The sequence below is a fragment of the Bos grunniens genome, chromosome 8 (genome assembly GCF_055505025.1).
Source record: "Bos grunniens cultivar Pamir isolate PY7600 chromosome 8, Bosgru_T2T1.0, whole genome shotgun sequence".
NCBI lineage: Eukaryota > Metazoa > Chordata > Mammalia > Artiodactyla > Bovidae > Bos > Bos grunniens.
This window is the reverse complement of record NC_141172.1, coordinates 88,128,289-88,145,472: the sequence shown is the minus strand read 5'-3', so window position 1 is coordinate 88,145,472 and position 17,184 is coordinate 88,128,289. Positions and strand designations below refer to the sequence as shown.

General features: G+C 49.2%; 1 long non-coding RNA gene across 1 annotated transcript; it reads left to right on the top strand.

Annotated features, from left to right (window-relative positions):
* The first annotated feature begins 337 nt into the window (after window positions 1–337).
* On the top strand, window positions 338–5,477 carry LOC147367628 (uncharacterized). The gene is made up of 2 exons (XR_015169261.1): window positions 338–691; window positions 3,567–5,477. It is a non-coding gene; the product is annotated as an uncharacterized LOC147367628 (long non-coding RNA).
* The last annotated feature ends 11,707 nt before the right edge of the window (window positions 5,478–17,184 follow it).

Below are 17,184 nucleotides of genomic sequence, written 5' to 3'. Positions count from 1 at the left end.
GTCAGGAGGATCCCCTGGAGAAGGGGAAACCTGTATTTCTCAACACTGCCACGGTGGGAGGTTTCATGGAAGGAGGGTCTGCTGGGGACAACAGCAAATGAAGTCAGGAGGCAGGGAAGACACAAGGAGAGACGTGTACCCTGGAAGGTGAGGAAGCTGGGTCACCAGCCACCCAGCTAAACACCAAGGGATGAAAGTACTTGCGGCACAGGGTGAGCTGGCGTTTCTGTTTTATTGGAAACAAGAGGAGCGAGGGTTTCCCGGTAGCCAGAGGGTGTCGCACCATCTTTCTGGCAGAGAGTGAAGGCTACCAGATGCGGGGAGGAAATAGCTCTGCACTTCCCAGCGGCCTTGCAGAGCTACTGAGTCATAAGCCGGAGAGCAACTGAAATGACACATACGTCCACATTTGCTGTTGTTGAAAGACTGTCAAGCAAGCTTCCTGGGCACAGCTCTGCGGCCCTTCTCAAGCTGGTCTAGGAATTGTTTACGAGCCCGGGTTTAACACTCTGCCAGGAATCGTGCATTGCAACTGGACTTCTCGGATATCCTCAGGAACCAAGGAGCCGGACGAGAGGGAGGGAGATAATCTGAGCAAGAAGGAGGCGGGAGCAGGAGCCAGTTCCCTCGGTGATTCCGGGACCGCCCTCGTCCTCGCACTGCCCGCAGACTTCTGCTGGCGGGACTTCACGTACGCTGGTATTTTTATCTCCGTGTTAAGTGGCACTTTACCTTTATTCTTCTGGTTCCCCATCAGCGTGGTTGCCATCGTCCCTTCCTGCCTTCATTCTTGCCACTGAGAAAACACACCTGCGGCCTTTCCAATCTTATTGGCGGGCTCGGGGCACATGGGGGAGGGCAGGAGGTTGCCAGCAGGACCCCTCTCACACAGTGGGCTGTGCTGAGAAAGGGCAGAAGGGACAGGTAGGCCCTTTAGACTCCCGGCTGCTGTCCGTCTGTGTCCCTCCAGAGTAGCTCTCAGGGCCCCGCCCAGGCAGTGTGCTCAATCCTGGGTCACGTGCCTGTGTTCCATGCACAGACCATCCAGGAGGGGAAAGGACCAGAAACACCCCCACCCGACCCCCACCCCGTGAACCAGGGAAGCTGCTGCCCACGTGAGAGCCCCTTGGCACCCTCCAGCCAGCTGGTTGGCGGCCAGGAAGCTCTGAGTGTCCTTTGTTTCTTGTAGCAATGACTTCCCTCTTGGGGTCAATTATGCAGCCTAATAGCTGTTATTACTTCTGAACAAAGTGTGCCTCGCAGCCTGTGGCAGCTTAAAGGGCAGCCCTGCCCACCAGCAGCCTGCCACCCTCCAAAGATGGCGGGGAAGGGAGTGGGGGGAGTGGGGGAGGGTGCCCCCAGCAGGTGGAAGTTGATGGGTCGGTAACTTGGCTGGTCCTCTTGTGGTCACCACCTTGCCAGGGATGTGAGTTATCAGGGGGCATTTGCTTGTTTGGGAGACTGAAACAGGAGGAGCTGACATGCTGGGGGGACACTCAAAGGGACTGAGGTCTTTTGGACCTGCCTAGGAGGCCAGTTCAGAGCGTGAAGAGCAGGTGTGGGGCTTGATTTGCCCCTGGTGCCTCACAAAAGAGAACCGAAATTCAAGGCATGGCTCCTGGAAGCAGAATTTGGAGGGAAGCTCAGAGCTCACCTAGTCCTAATCTCTACTTTTCCTTGGGCTCCCTAGCATTCATCTCTGATTTTCCATGACTTCTGATGGACCCTTAAAGAGAGGTAAAACCCACCCCCAGGGGGTGGGTGTTATAATGTGGTTCTCAATGGTGACCCTCAGCCTGTCTTCCACCAGGATGGTGAACTCCGTGGGCAGGGGCTGTGCATACTCCCTGGGGGCTTGTGCAGCACGCACGAGCCGACCCCAGGTAGTTATGGAGACAAATGACAAAACCCAAGCCGACAGTGCAGAAATCTCATTCTGTCTTTTTGTTTCATAGACAGTTCTGGAATATTTCACAGGCTGAAAAAGGATGAATCTGAGCACCACCTCCCCTCGTATATTTATTTATTTCATTTGTTTTTGGCTGTGCTGGGTCTTCATTGCTGTGCACAGGCTTTCTCTGGCTGCAGTGAGTTGGGGCTGCTCTCTATTTGTGGTGCACAAGCTTAGTTGCCCTGTGATGTGTGGAATCTTCCTAGACCAAGGATCAAACTTGTGTCCCTTGCATTGGCAAGTAGATTCTTTTTTTCTAGGTAGTTTTATATTTTCACTTTTTTCATACTTCATTTGCTTTTATTTATTTAATTAAAAAATTATTTATTTTAATTGGAGGCTAATTACTTTACAATATTCTAGTGATTTTTGCCATACATTGATGTGAATCAGTCATGGGTTTACATGTGTTCCCCATCCTGAGGCAAGTGGATTTCTAACTGCCAGATAAGCAGGGGCGTCCTCCCCTTGTATATTTGATGGAGGAATTTAAGAGGACCCAAAGGAGGGCTACGAAAGGGAGAGATGGTGTGGATGGGTCCTGATTGCCATAGGTTCTGCTGGGCCAGTGCGCATGTTCACAGTTGTCAGGTCAAACCCTCTGCCGGGGGAACTTGCTTCCCCTGATGGAATGTTCTGGAGTGAATGGCTTTACTGCAGCTCTCCTTGGGGCTTATTTTCTTTCAAGGATGACGAGACTTCTGGAGATCCATGACAGGGGCAGAGGTGGGTACTTGAGGTTGACTCTTTGCAACCCCATGGACTGCAGCATGTTAGGCTTCCCTGTCCTTCACCATCTCTTGGAGTCTGCTCAAACTCATGTCCATTGAGGGCTTCCCCAATGGCATTAGTGGTAAAGAACCTGCCTGAGAATGCAGGAGACATAAGAGACCCGGGTTCGATCCCTGGGTTGGAAAGATTCCCTGGAGGAGGGCATGGTAACCCACTTCAGTATTCTTGCGCAGAAAGTCTCGTGGACAGAGGAGCCTGGTGGGCTACAGTCTATGGGGTGGCAGAGTCAGACATGACTGAAGCGACTGAGCATGCCCACATGTCCACTGAGTCAGTGACGCCATCAAACCAGTTCACCCTCTGTCACCCCCTTCTTCTCCTGCCCTCAATCTTTCCCAGCATCAGGGTCTTTCCCCATGAATCTTTTTTAGGGTTGTTAATAATGAGAGTTATAAAAGCAAAATATTAGCTTTTCTGTCTAATTCTTTTGCTTGGTCATGGGGATTTCACTCAGTTAGGCAGTACAAGCCTTTTTGCTAGCATGCACCTCTTAACTGTTCTGCTACAGCTCGGTTCAGGGTGAGGGGCCCAGCTGATGAGATGCTGCGTTTGGCACCACACTTTCGAGCAGCGACCACTGGGCTGCCTTTTCCCACCATCATAAGTTGTAAACGTCGCCCAGCACCAGGCTCTCCGGCTGTGCCCCTGAGCTGTGGTCCTGTTAATGAAGCTCAGTAGAGTGAAAAATAGCTGCCACGCCTGCCAGTTCTCAGCTTGTGAAAGTGTGTGTTTATGCTGACACAATTCATCTCAGAGCCACATATGGGGCAGGGTGAAGGGCTTAAGTCGGAGGACAGATTTTTTTTTTCTTTTCTAAATTCAGATTCTGTAGGGTGAAGAACTGAAGGTGAGGAGGATGGAGAGAGTCTGAGGTCCGAGACCGGCATGCAGCCCATACAGTCACACGACCCTGTGCGGCCTGATGCTCTGCTGTCACCATCCTGCAGTTGTGAACATCCTTGCGCAAGCCCTGCACTCTCACTTGGCACCGTGTATGCATGTGGGGGCCTGTAGTGTCCCTGTGAGTGTCTGGTTTCTCACGGCCACATGGAGACGTTCTGGGTGCTGTACCCTCCTCCCAGGTCCATGTGGTCGGTGGAGGTTCATCACTTAGTCTGGGTGGGATTCTGTTCCTGGGTTGGTCTTCCTGGCTATATCTGGGCCTGGCCTTTCATGGGTCTCTCTGGTACTGACCAAGCCCCTGGGCTGGTCCAGAAAGGCCCCACTGCCCATCTGGCCTCCACACTGGACCCTCTTTGGTGTATCTATATTCTCATGGGCTCTCTCCCCCTGTTGTGCTATGTAGTTCCTCAAAGGACCAACTCAACTTTCTGTTGTCCCTGGCAAGTGTCACTTCCCTTAGCCAGCAAATGGTGGCTAAAAATCCTGCTCCATCTGTTGGAGGAAGGGATATGGTCTCTGGGTGGCTCCTGTGCAGCCCCGAGTCCCATGGTCCAAGGGGACCCTCATGCTGATCTATCTGAAATCATAATTTCTGCCTGCAACATGGTTTGTCCTTCAATGCCCACCTGCTTGGGCAATTTTGCTTTTCCACTAGGCTGCTGTCCTTAATGAATAATTCCTGGAGCCCAGTTGATAGGGCTGGAGGCTCAATGGTGGGTGGTGCTGTGCTAAGTCACTTCAGTCGTATCTGATTCTTTGTGACCCTGTAGCCCACCAGGCTCCTCTGTCCATGAAATTCTCCAGGCAAGAATACTGGAGTGGGTTGCCATTTCCTTCTCCAGGGGATCTTCCCGAACCAGGGACTGAACTCACGTCTCTTACATCTCCGGCATTGTCAGGTGGGTTCTTTGCCACTAGTGCCGCGTGGGAAGCCAGAATGGCCCGAAATTCCCACAAGACTGTGTGGTTGAATGTTCACTGGGGCTGCCACTCTCAGAGCCAAGATCTTAGCTTGCTCACATTTCTCCCAAAATCAGGGAACACTGCACTCAGGCAGGTGTGAAAAAGCCTGTAGAGACAGGACATGACTTACTGGCCAATAGAAACATTCTGAGAAGTGGGAGAAGTGGTCCTTATGTTGCAGCTCTGACTCAGGTTCTGACATCAGCCTGCAAGATGCAGAGTGAAATAGAGCTTTGACCAGGATCAACTGCAGAGCTCAGAAACCCGAAAGGGAAACTGTCCTCCTTCCTGTTGCCTCTAGGAGAGGACAGGAGATCCCACGGGTGCCCAGATGCTGCCAGGCCTGGCCTGCAGTAATACACAGTCCCATAGTGTAAAGAAATGCGTGTGGGTAGTGGTGGGGTGAGAGTGAAGGCTTGGGGCTTCAGTTACAGTGCCTCTGAGCTCTGTTATTCACTCAGCATGTTTTACACACCTACTGCATGTCAGGTGCTGTTTTAGAAGTCATAGGCACACAGAGGGCAGATCTGGCCCTGGGAGGGGTGGACAGGTGGGGCAAAGAATCACACGTTAGGTGATGACAGAAGTAAACACAAGGTTACAAAATATGATGAGTCCATGCAGGGCAAGAACCACACGCTAAAGGGGGAACATTGCACCGAGAGCTGAAGGACTAGTGGGAGGGATGTAGTTGGTGTGTGTGTGTGCACGAGTTTATCCCAGATGGAAGGAACAGCATGTGTGAAGGCCCTGGGGCGGGAGACTCCTGGCCTGTTCAGGGAACTGATGGAGGGTCAGGTGGAAATAAGCTGGTGCTGATGTGGGGCCGCCAAGAGGAATTTACTTTAAATAAAGGTCCATGGAACTATTTGCTTTCCCAGAGTGTGTTTGCTTGTGTGTGTATGTGTGTGTGTATGTACACATGCAAGTGGCAAGGCAAAGAAGGAAGCAGAGGCCATGAAGAGAAGGAACTGGGAAGCCCCTGGTACCCAGATGGGCACCTTGCGGGTGAGTAAAGCTATGATCTTGTAGTCATCATGGTGGGGACCTGGCACACCATATGAGTGGGCCACACCAGTCACAGGCAACTTTGGGGCAGGGGTAAGACGGGGGCGGAGGGTCTTCTCCCCCAAAGGAGGGAGGTCACATCTTTCCTGACATTTCCAAAGGGTTAATTGCTATCAGTGGGGGACCCTGGGATTAGAAGAGAAAGTGAGAGGGGGCATCTTTGCTCTCCTTTTCTGCTGAAAAAGGGGTGGAAGTGACATTCCAGGAGCACCTACAGGGATCAGGCATGGTCCCCTTGCTTTATCACCACCAACCTCATGAGGAGACCCTTAATCCCCTCAATCAGCCAACACCACTGAAGGGAGGCAGACTATGGCCTGGGGCACCCTGGGCCGTGTCTTTCTCTGAAGCCTGTTTGCTGGCTGGCCTGCTCCAGGAGGCCCTGCCATCACAAGTCCCTTCCCTCCCCTCATCCTCCTGCAGTCCCAGCCCTGGGCAGCCTCCTTGTCCATTTTTTGTGTTGCTCAGAGGAGGGCTAGATGTATGGCTTTGTCCTATATTGCCCTGAGCTCCCCCAGGCCCAGCCCAGAGCTCCCCAGGTTTCTCCTCTCATCCCTCTGCTGGGGCCTGGAGAGCTTAGTGACCCTGAGGTGGGAGGAGGGGGATCTGTGTGATGGGCTAGGTCCAGGGAGTTGTGGGTTCTGGGGGTGTGGGGGATGGGGTGTAGGAGATAGGAGATGGAAATGTGGAGGATGGGGGTGTGGGTCCTGGGGGATGTGGGAGCATGGGCGTGTGGAGATCTGGGATGTGGGTGTCTGGGAGTTGGGGTTGGGAGTGTGGGGCATGGGAGTAAGGAGACCTGGGGGTGTGACGGTTGTGGGTGCCTGGGAGTATGAGGGTTGGGAGGATAGGGGATGGGAGTGTAGGTGCCAGGACTTTTGTGTCAGGGAAACCTGGATTCTCTGTTGCCCTGATCACCAGCAGGATAAGCTCACTAATCATGCTTTCTCATTTGTGCTGCTTATTCCAAGAACCATGTGCTGAACCTGCAGTCTTTGCCATGCAGACTTGGCACAGAGCAAACTCTGTCTCTGTGAGCCTCCTTTCTGCCCTTCCTTCCACCACTGACCATCCCCATGCTCCTCTGTGGGGCCCCCAGCAGCCCAGGGTGGGGCTGACCTGGGCCAGGTGGTAGTCCTAGGCACCCACATGCTGATCCATTCCCATGACCATACAGAATCCCCAAGAGGTCTCAACGGCTTTCTTTGGGAGTGGAATGTTCCCAAGCATCTAGTTTGCCCCTTTCAGGCAATTTCTTTCTGGAAAACTCAGACACATGTCAGAAATAAGAAAGGCACCTCTGGGACTAGTTAGACCCAGATGGAATGTTCCTGGATCACAGAATCCACTGCTGATCATTATGACTGGGAAAGAAGGAACCCCAGCACCCACCGTGGGCACTGAGCAATCTGCTTTCAGAATCAGAGTTGCAGGCCCCAGGCTGGCAGCCAACCATTTTTTTCACCGTTGACTCTCTTATCTTCCTTAAAATGACCCCCACAATAGCCTCCTTGCCCTGCTATGAGTGTGGCTCTATTCCTATCTGTGCTCTCTCTGCTCCCAGCACTACAGAAACCAAAGACCATCTAGTAAATAGAAAAGATTTCATCCCAGAAAGCCATCTTTTGAAATCAGTTTCTGTTTTTTGACCCTGATTCATCATTTAATAGGTATGCAGGAGGAGAAAGGGGTGACAGAGGATGAGATGGTTGAATGATATCACTGACTCAATGGACATGAGTTTGACCAAACTCCGGAAGACGGTGAAGGTCAGAGAAGCCTGGCCTGCTGCAGTCCATGGGGGTTGCAAAGAGTCAGACTCGACTTAGACTGAACAACAAATCCAGGTCTGAAATCCTTACTTCTGTTGCTCATGAGCCCGCTGCTCTGGGGTCAGCTTCTCTGCCCAAAGGTATAGGTATGCAGGAGCTCTTCTGCTAGGCGAGTATTCCTAAGTTGCTTTCTCTGAAGCAGCAGCTTCCCTTTGAACTTGGCCGGCAGCACGAGAAGCTGGACAGGAGATGGTTGGGAGTGGCGTCCTCCACTTTCACGTGCTCTGCTCCAGGTTCCACTGCTGTTTCTCCTGGCGGTACTTGCTGCTGAGTTCCACTGTGACAGCCTGGTGGGGATGGAACCCCAGCTCGGACCCCTGCCTTCTGAAGTCAGTTCCTAAAAGACAACCTCTCTGCCTATTCAGAAGGGGCCATGTGTCCCTAAGGGACAGTTAATTCAAAATTTACTCTTCAAATCCCCCCTTTTCTGTTTATAATAACACTCTTCAAAGCCAGCTTGTGTAGCAGGAGTCTTTTCCTTGATGGTGAAGGAAGTCCAGCCTGTCCCACATTTGTGGGTGTCCTTTTTTCCTTTAATAGCATCTGCAGAGCTTTGGGGAAGCTGTTCCTGCTGACAGGCCCCCGTTTGGGGCCGATGGTTGTGGGCCCAGGGCTCCTTGAGCTGAGAAGGGGAGTCCTGAAGCAGAGATCCCCACGATCTCCCTGATATTGTGATTCATAATAAATATAGAATTTGGTCTTTGCCATTTCCTGGCTCATGGTTTCCCAAAACCTTGGAATTTTCAAGCAACGAGAGCAATAGGAGCATCTTTTGTCTTCCCTGGTGGCTCAGCTGGTAAAGAATCTGCCTACAATGTGAGAGATCCTGGTTTGATTCCTGGGTAGGGGAGAGCTGCTGGAGAAGGGATAGGCTACCCGCTCCAGTATCCTGGCCTGGAGAATTCCATGGACTGTACAGTCCATGGGTTTGCAAAGAGTTGGACACAACTGAGTGATTTTCACTTTCACTTTGTTATAATGTTTGGTCCCTTGTCCTCAGTTACCTGAAATTGCTTCAGAGCCATAAAGATGAAAAGGACATCACTTCCTACCATGCGTGAGTTTATGTTAATGAGGTGGCTTTTGTACCACACCTAAGGGATTTCTGGTGGCTCAGAAGGTAAAGAATTTGCCTATAATGTGGGAGACCCAGGCTTGATCCCTGGATTGGGAAGATCCACTGAATAAGGAAATGGCTACCCATTCTGGTATTGTTGCCTGGAGAATTTCATAGACAGAGGAGCCTGGTGGCTACAGTCCAAGGGGTCACAAAGAATCAGACATGACTTAGTGACTAACAGTTTCACTAAAAATTGAGAGCTGGTTGCCGGGGGAATCATTAAGAATAGCGGGGATAGAACTTTCAGCCCCATGACCTGGTTTCCAGGGAATGGAGAGGGGACTGAATCAAGCACCAATGGCCAATTATTTCATCAATCATGCCTGTGTAATGAGGCTGCCACAAAAGTCCAAAGGAATGGATTCAGAGAACTTCTGGGTTGGTGAATCAGAACTTGTCCTTGTGCTGCTGGACTGGACCCCAAACACCACAGGGACAGAAGCTCCTTTGTTTGGGACCTCGCCTCATCTGGCTTTAACATCCTCTGCAATTAGCAGGTGATCTAGTGAGTCAATGGGTTTTGTGAGTTCTGTGAGTTTCTCTAGCAAATTAATGGAATATAAGGTGAAGGTCATGGGAACCTTTGATCTGCAGCTGGTTAGTCAGAAGCAAGGTGACCAACTGATGTTGCAGTTGGCATCTGAGTGGAGGGTGGTCTCCTGGGAGTGAGCCCCTAAACTGTGGGATGTGACACTATCTCTAAATAGAGAGTGTCAGAGTGGAATGAAATTGTGGGACACCCAGTCAGGGTCTGCTGAGAATTGCATAGTGTACGAAAAACACATACAGTATCACATGATCACAAGCTGAAGCAGGTAAGTTTAACATAGTGGAAAGAACTCAGGGTAAATGTTTTCCTGAGGTGGGACAAATACCAGGGTCAGCCTGGGAAGTGGTTGAAACAGTTGGTGATTAGTAAGGAAGGTGTGAAATGATTGCTTGGTAACTCTGAGGCATTGATGTGTGCATTGCCATTTTGTTTATTCTTGGCATGCATAGAGCATCCTTGGGTGGCCAGGTTGTATGTAGTCCTTTGAAGCTCTAGTCTGCTGGCTTCTGTGCCCAGGCTTCAGAAATGGCTATTTTTTTGGTGGCACTGCCTCCAATTATAGACACAGTGTCCGCTGGAAAGAAGAAGGTCTTTGAAGTACTAACAAGCTTCACACTGGACAAAAAAATGTTGCTCTGATCCTATGGAGGGAACTCAGCCCACTCACTGGATCCTGGGGACAACATTGCTCTGGTCCAGTATATGCAGAGTACATCATGAGAAACTCTGGGCTGGAGGAAGCACAAGCTGGAATCAAGATTGCCGGGAGAAATATCAATAACCTCAGATATGCAGAAGACACCACCCTTATGGCAGAAAGTGAAGAGGAACTCAAAAGCCTCTTGATGAAAGTGAAAGAGGAGAGTGAAAAAGTTGGCTTAAAGCTCAACATTCAGAAAATGAAGATCATGGCATCCGGTCCCATCACTTCATGGCAAATAGATAGGGAAACAGTGGAAACAGAGTGGGACTTTATTTTTCTGGGCTCCAAAATCACTGCAAATGGTGATTGCAGCCATGAAATTAAAAGACGCTTACTCCTTGGAAGGAGGGTTATGACCAACCTAGATAGCATATTAAAAAGCAGAGACATTACTTTGTCAACAAAGGTCTGTCTAGTCAAGGCTATGGTTTTTCCAGTAGTCGTGTATGGATGTGAGAGTTGGACTGTGAAGAAAGCTGAGCACAGAAGAATTGATGCTTTTGAACTGTGGTGTTGGAGAAGACTCTTGAGAGTCCCTTGGACTGCAAGGAGATCCAACGAGTCCATCCTAAAGGAGATCAGTCCTGGGTGTTCATTGGAAGGACTGATGTTGAAGCTGAAACTCCAGTACTGTGGCCACATGATGCGAAGAGCTGACTCATCGGAAAAGACCCTGATGCCGGGGAAGATTGAGGGCAGGAGGAGAGGGGGACGGCAGAGGATGAGATGCTTGGATGGCATCACTGACTCGACGGACGTGGGTTTGGGTGGACTCTGGGAGTTGGTGATGGACAGGGAGGCCTGGCATGCTGCAGTTCATGGGGTCGAAAAGAGTTGGACACGACTGAGCGACTGAACTGAACTGAACTGAGTAGGACCCCACTGCCCTCTTGAGCTAACCTGAGGGGGCCAGCCACCCAGCCGCATATGGTCAGTAAGGAGGGGGTGTCCTGCCAGGAGATGTGCTCTCCATCTTGAGCCCAGGCTTCCAGGTGAGTGTCTGTGCAGTGGCAGGTCCACGTGTCTCCTGGTTCTGGGATATGAGTTGCGGTGCTGGGTCTCTGGGTGATGTCACTGTAGGTGTGGGTGTCCAGGGTCATGATGGTGTCCAAGGTTATGGTGAACAGTTCCTTGTAGTTGCCCTTCCCCTCTAAATTTCTGTAAATGTTAACATCTTTGTAACGTTGGGGAACACTCAGCCCAAACTGGATGAATAAAAATTGCAAAATTACAGATCCGGGGAGTGGGCTGTCCCTGGAATGACTGGACCCCTTGTGCAACTCCTTCTCTTTTCCTTTCAAAATAATCAGGATATGAAGCCTGGAACTCACAGGGAAGGTTTGTTTCAGACCCCACAGAGGCGCTTACAGTAAGACAATGAGATTTGCTTTCTCTGTACTGCTGTCAGTCATGCTTCATTGGACACTGAAGGGCTTTGACTTGTATAGCCGATGGCCTTGAATCCTGGACCGGGTGGCCCCCATGGTCACTGCCCTCCTGAGGGGACTGGAGCACAGTTAATGTGCCAGAATCTTGCAGTACACATCAGAGGCTGCCAGGTCAGGCAGCCATGGCTTGGGGACTTTCTGAGACCTCAGGATGTCTCCCCAGGAGATACTCTTCCCGTGCCTTGAACGGCTGTCTCCCCAGGAGATACTCTTCCCGTGCCTTGAACAGCTCCCAGGAGTCTGAGAAAGAGAGAGGCTAAGATGGATCTCAGGTGGCGCTAATGGCAAAGAACCCACCTGCCAATGCAGGACCTGCAAGAGACACAAGTTTGATCCCCGGGTTGGGAAGATCACCAGGAGGAAGGCATGGCAACCCACTCCAGTATTCTTGCCTGGAGAATCCGATGGACAGAGGATCCTGGCGAGCTACAGTTAATGGGGTCTCAAAGAGTCAGACAAGACTGAAGTGACCTAGCACACAAGGTGGGTCTCAGACAGGCTGAACTCCTTGTTTGTTCAGAATGTGAACTCTGGTCACAATCGACAGCGCTGGCATTTGCTTATAAGGTCTTTACGAGGCTGAAATTGGAAACCACACAGAGCAAGCACAGTTTTACAGGCTCCAGCTTGATGGATGCCTGATATCACACTCAGTTGTTTTCCAGAGCTAAACTGGTTGACCTCTGCTGCTGCATGTACTTATCAACAACTTGTAGAAGAGAAATTTTTTCTAATTTATGAGAAAATGGAATGTTTTTTGCAGGAGCCTTTAAGAAGCTGAAGTTGAACGGTTCTATGAAGACCTACAAGACCTTTTAGAACTAACACCCAAAAAAGATGTCCTTTTCATGATATGGGACTGGAATGCAAAAGTAGGAAGTCAAGAAACACCTGGAGTAACAGGCAAATTTGGCCTTGGAATACAGAATGAAGCAGGGCAAAGATTAATAGAGTTTTGCCAAGAAAACGCACTGGTCATAGCAAACACCTTGTTCCAACAACACAAAAGAAGACTCTATACATGGACATCACCAGATGGTCAACACCGAAATCAGATTGATTATATTCTTTGCAGCCAAAGATGGAGAAGCTCTATACAGTCAGCAAAAACAAGACCAGGAGCTGACTGTGGCTCAGACCATGAACTCCTTATTGCCAAATTCAGACTTAAATTGAAGAAAGTAGGGAAAACCACTAGACCATTCAGGTATGACCTAAATCAAATCCCTTATGATTATGCAGTGGAAGTGAGAAATATATTTAAGGAACTAGATCTGATAGATAGAGTGCCTGATGAACTATGGAATGAGGTTCGTGACATTGTATAGGAGACAGGGATCAAGACCATCCCCATGGAAAAGAAATGCAAAAAAGCACAATGGCTGTCTGGGGAGGCCTTACAAATAGCTGTGAAAAGAAGAGAAGCGAAAAGCAAAGGAGAAAAGGAAAGATATAACATCTGAATGCAGAGTTCCAAAGAATAGCAAGAAGAGATAAGAAAGCCTTCTTCAGCGATCAATGCAAAGAAGTAGAGGAAAACAACAGAATGGGAAAGACTAGAGATCTCTTCAAGAAAATCAGAGATACCAAAGGAACATTTCATACAAAGATGGGCTTGATAAAGGACAGAAATGGTATGGACCTAACAGAAGCAGAAGATATTAAGAAGAGATGGCAAGAATACACACAAAAAAGATCTTCATGACCCAGATAATCACGATGGTGTGATCACTGACTTAGAGCCAGACATCCTGGAATGTGAAGTCAAGTGGGCCTTAGGAAGCATCACTACGAACAAAGCTAGTGGAGGTGATAGAATTCCAGTTGAGCTATTCGAAATCCTGAAAGATGATGCTGTGAAAGTGCTGCACTCAATATGCCAGCAAATTTGGAAAACTCAACAGTGGCCACAAGACTGGAAAAGGTCAGTTTTCATTCCAATCTCAAAGAAAGGCAATGCCAAAGAATGCTCAAACTACCACACAATTGTACTCATCTCACACGCTAGTAAAGTAATGCTCAAAATTCTCCAAGCCAGGCTTCAGCAATATGTGAACCGTGGACTTCCTGATGTTCAAGCTGGTTTTAGAAAAGGCAGAGGAACCAGAGATCAAATTGTCAACATCCGCTGGATCATGGAAAAAGCAAGAGAGTTCCAGAAAAACATCTATTTCTGCTTTATTGACTACGCCAAAGCCTTTGACTGTGTGGATCACAATAAACTGTGGAAAATTCTGAAAGAGATGGGAATACCAGACCACCTGATCTGCCTCTTGAGAAATTTGTATGCAGGTCAGGAAGCAACAGTTAGAACTGGACATGGAACAACAGACTGGTTCCAAATAGGAAAAGGAGTTCATCAAGGCTGTATATTGTCACCCTGTTTATTTAACTTACATGCAGAGTACATCATGAGAAACGCTGGACTGGAAGAAACACAAGCTGGAATCAAGATTGCCGGGAGAAATATCAATAACCTCAGATATGCAGATGACACCACCCTTATGGCAGAAAGTGAAGAGGAACTAAAAAGCCTCTTGATGAAGGTGAAAGTCAAGAGTGAAAAAGTTGGCTTAAAGCTCAACATTCAGAAAACGAAGATCATGGCATCCGGTCCCATCACTTCATGGGAAATAGATGGGGAAACAGTGGAAACAGTGTCAGACTTTATTTTTTTGGGATCCAAAATCACTGCAGATGGTGACTGCAGCCATGAAATTAAAAGACACTTACTCCTTGGAAGAAAAGTTATGACCAACCTAGACTGCATATTCAAAAGCAGTGACATTACTTTGCCAAGAAAGGTCCATCTAGTCAAGCCTATGGTTTTTCCAGTGGTGATGTATGGATGTGAGAATTGGACTGTGAAGAAAGCTGAGCACTGAAGAATTGATGCTTTTGAACTGTGGTGTTGGAGAAGACTCTTGAGAGTCCCTTGGACTGCAAGGAGATCCAACCAGTCCATTCTGAAGGAGATCAGCCCTGGGATTTCTTTGGAAGGAATGATGCTAAAGCTGAAACTCCAGTACTTTGGCCACCTCATGGGAAGAGTTGACTCATTGGAAAAGACTCTGATGCTGGGAGGGATTGGGGGCAAGAGGAGAAGGGGACGACAGAGGATGAGATGGCTGGATGGCATCACTGACTCGATGGACATGAGTCTGAGTGAACTCCGGGAGTTGGTGATGGACAGGGAGGCCTGGCATGCTGCGGTTCATGGGGTCACAAAGAGTTGAACATGACTGGGTGACTGATCTGATCTGATCTTTAGGTCTGGCAGAGAGAACACCAGCAAAGATTGAGAAAATTTAGTCCATGTTGATCCGGGCCAGTGTTTGATTAAAGGTTTTTGTAAACTTCTGCCTGAGGGAGGATTAGAGTGAAGGTGGGTGGGTTCAAGGGCCAGGTCTTACCTGAGATCATGAGAAGTAAAATGCTTGCAAAATACTCTGGCATGGAGGACAGAATGCAGGTCATGTCCCAGGGAGACCTGCTCCCAGGAGGAGAATCCTGGGGAGCTCCTGTGATTAATACCATAGAAGGGAGCAGAAGACAGTAGACTTGGCCAGAGGGAGGTGTGCACACTCAGTACAAGCCCACTAAGGCTGCAGCCAAGCCCTCTAAGCACTGGGGAGCAGCAGTAAGGAGCAGGGCCAAGCCCATTACCAAGCGCAAGACGGCCTGTTGATGGTTCATGTGGGGGCATCCAGTCCTATCACTTAATGGGAAACAGAAGGGGAAAAAATGAAAACAGTGACAGATTTTATTTTCTTAGGCTCCAAAATCATTGCTGATGGTGACTGCGACCATGAAATTAAAAGACGCTTGCTCCTTGGAAAGAAAGTGATGACAAACTTAGTGTATTAAAAAGCAGAGACATTGCTTTGCTGACAAAGGTCTATATAGTCAAAGCTATGGCTTTTCCAGTAGTCATGTATGGATGTGAGAGTTGGACCATAATGAAGGCCAAGAGCTGAAGAATTGATGCTTTTGAACTGTGGTGTTGGAGAAGACTCTTGAGAGTCCCTTGGTCTGCAAGGAGATCAGCCAGTCAATCCTAAAGGAAATCAACCTTGAATATGCATTGGAAGGCCAGATGCTGAAGTTGACGCTACAATACTCTGGCAACCTGGTTCGAAGAACTGACTCATTAGAAAAGACCCTGATGCTGGGAAAGACTGAGGGCAGGAGGAGAAGGGGGCGATAGAGGATGAGATGGTTGGATGGCATCACTGACTTCAATAGACATGAGTTTGAGCAAGCTCTGGGAGGTGGTGAAGGTCAGGGAAGCCTGGTGTGTTGCAGGCCATGGGGTTGCAGAAAGTTGGACATGACTTAGCGACAACAACAACAACAATGCTCTCCTTCAGCCACCGTTCCTGCCTGTGCCTTCCAGGCTGCACCTGGAACCTATAGTTTCCCTCTTTCCAGCAGAAGCATCAGGTTGTGCGGCTGAACTGGGGACTCCTGGCCTTGCGAGCAGCCATTGTCCATGGAAGCTGGGTGTTGGCAGATAAATCCTAACCCCTCATGGATGACTCCCAGGCAGCATCAGAGTGTCCCCTAGAGCTCCCAGCAGGATGAGCTCCAGATGCCAACAGTGTGACTTGATGGACAGCATGCCCTTCATGGGCCTCCTTCCTTCCTGCCTCACCGGCCCCTCCCCTCCTTTCCCCCTGGGCAGACAGCTGTATTGGGTGCTTGCCTCCAAGTTAGCTACTGGAGGCACCCTCTCCACTCAGTTTGATGAAGTGGGACCCAGAGGAACATGGACTGTGCCTCTGCTCCTGAATGAAGCCCCTGGTGGGGAAAATGCACTATGGAGGGTCTCCCTGACCCAAGTCTCTGTCTACCATCCTAACAAGCAGCAACCACTGAGTAGTGGTCCCTGGAGACCTCATCTGACCTGGGATGAGTTGAACCATAAAGACCACTGAGTGCTAAAGAATTGATGCTTTGAACTGTGGTGCTGGAGAAGACTCTTGAGAGTCCCTTGGACTGCAAGGAGATCAAGCCAGTCAATCCTAAAGGAAATCAGTCCTGAATACTCATTGGAAGGACTGATGTTGATGTTGAAGCTCTGATTCTTCGGCCACCTGATGCAAAGAGCTGACTCACTGAAAAGACCCCGATGCTGGGAAAGATTGAGGGCAGGAGGAGAAGGAGGCAACAGAAGATGAGATGGTTGGATGGCATCATTGACTCAATGGACATGAGTTTGAGCAAGCTCTGGGAGATGGTAAAGGTCAGGGAAGCCTGGTGTGCTGCAGTCCATGGGGCTGCAGAGAGTCAAACGTGACTCTGACAGAACAACAACATTGAGATTTATAGGAAATATGTATTTGGCTGTGTTCCACAGTTCCTCGCTCACAGCTCATAAACCCTTGGAATTTCTTAAATGTAGAGTGATAAAACTGTCTTTTGTCATATGGATGAGGTGACTTTTGGCAGCACCTAAATATGGGGGCTGATTGCCAGGAAAACCAATCATGTGATTAAAAGGCTGGAATTTCAGTCCCACCCATTGATTTCCAGGGAGAGGAGAGGAGGTTGAATCAATTGCCACTGGCCAGTTATTTAGATAATCGTGATAATGTAATGAAGCCTCCACAAACCCTCAAAGGACAGATTTTTGACCATTTCAGAAAGCTTCTGTGTGACACCGAGTTGGGCCCCAAGCTCTGTGTGGACAGAGACCTCTCTGTTCAAAACCCCAGCCTATGAATCTCTTCATCTGACTGTTGATTCATATCTTTCAATATCCTTTTACAATAAATAGTAATCTGTTGAGGAAACAGATTTTCTTGAGTTCTGTGAGCCATTCTAGCACATTAATTGAATCGAGGAAGTGGGT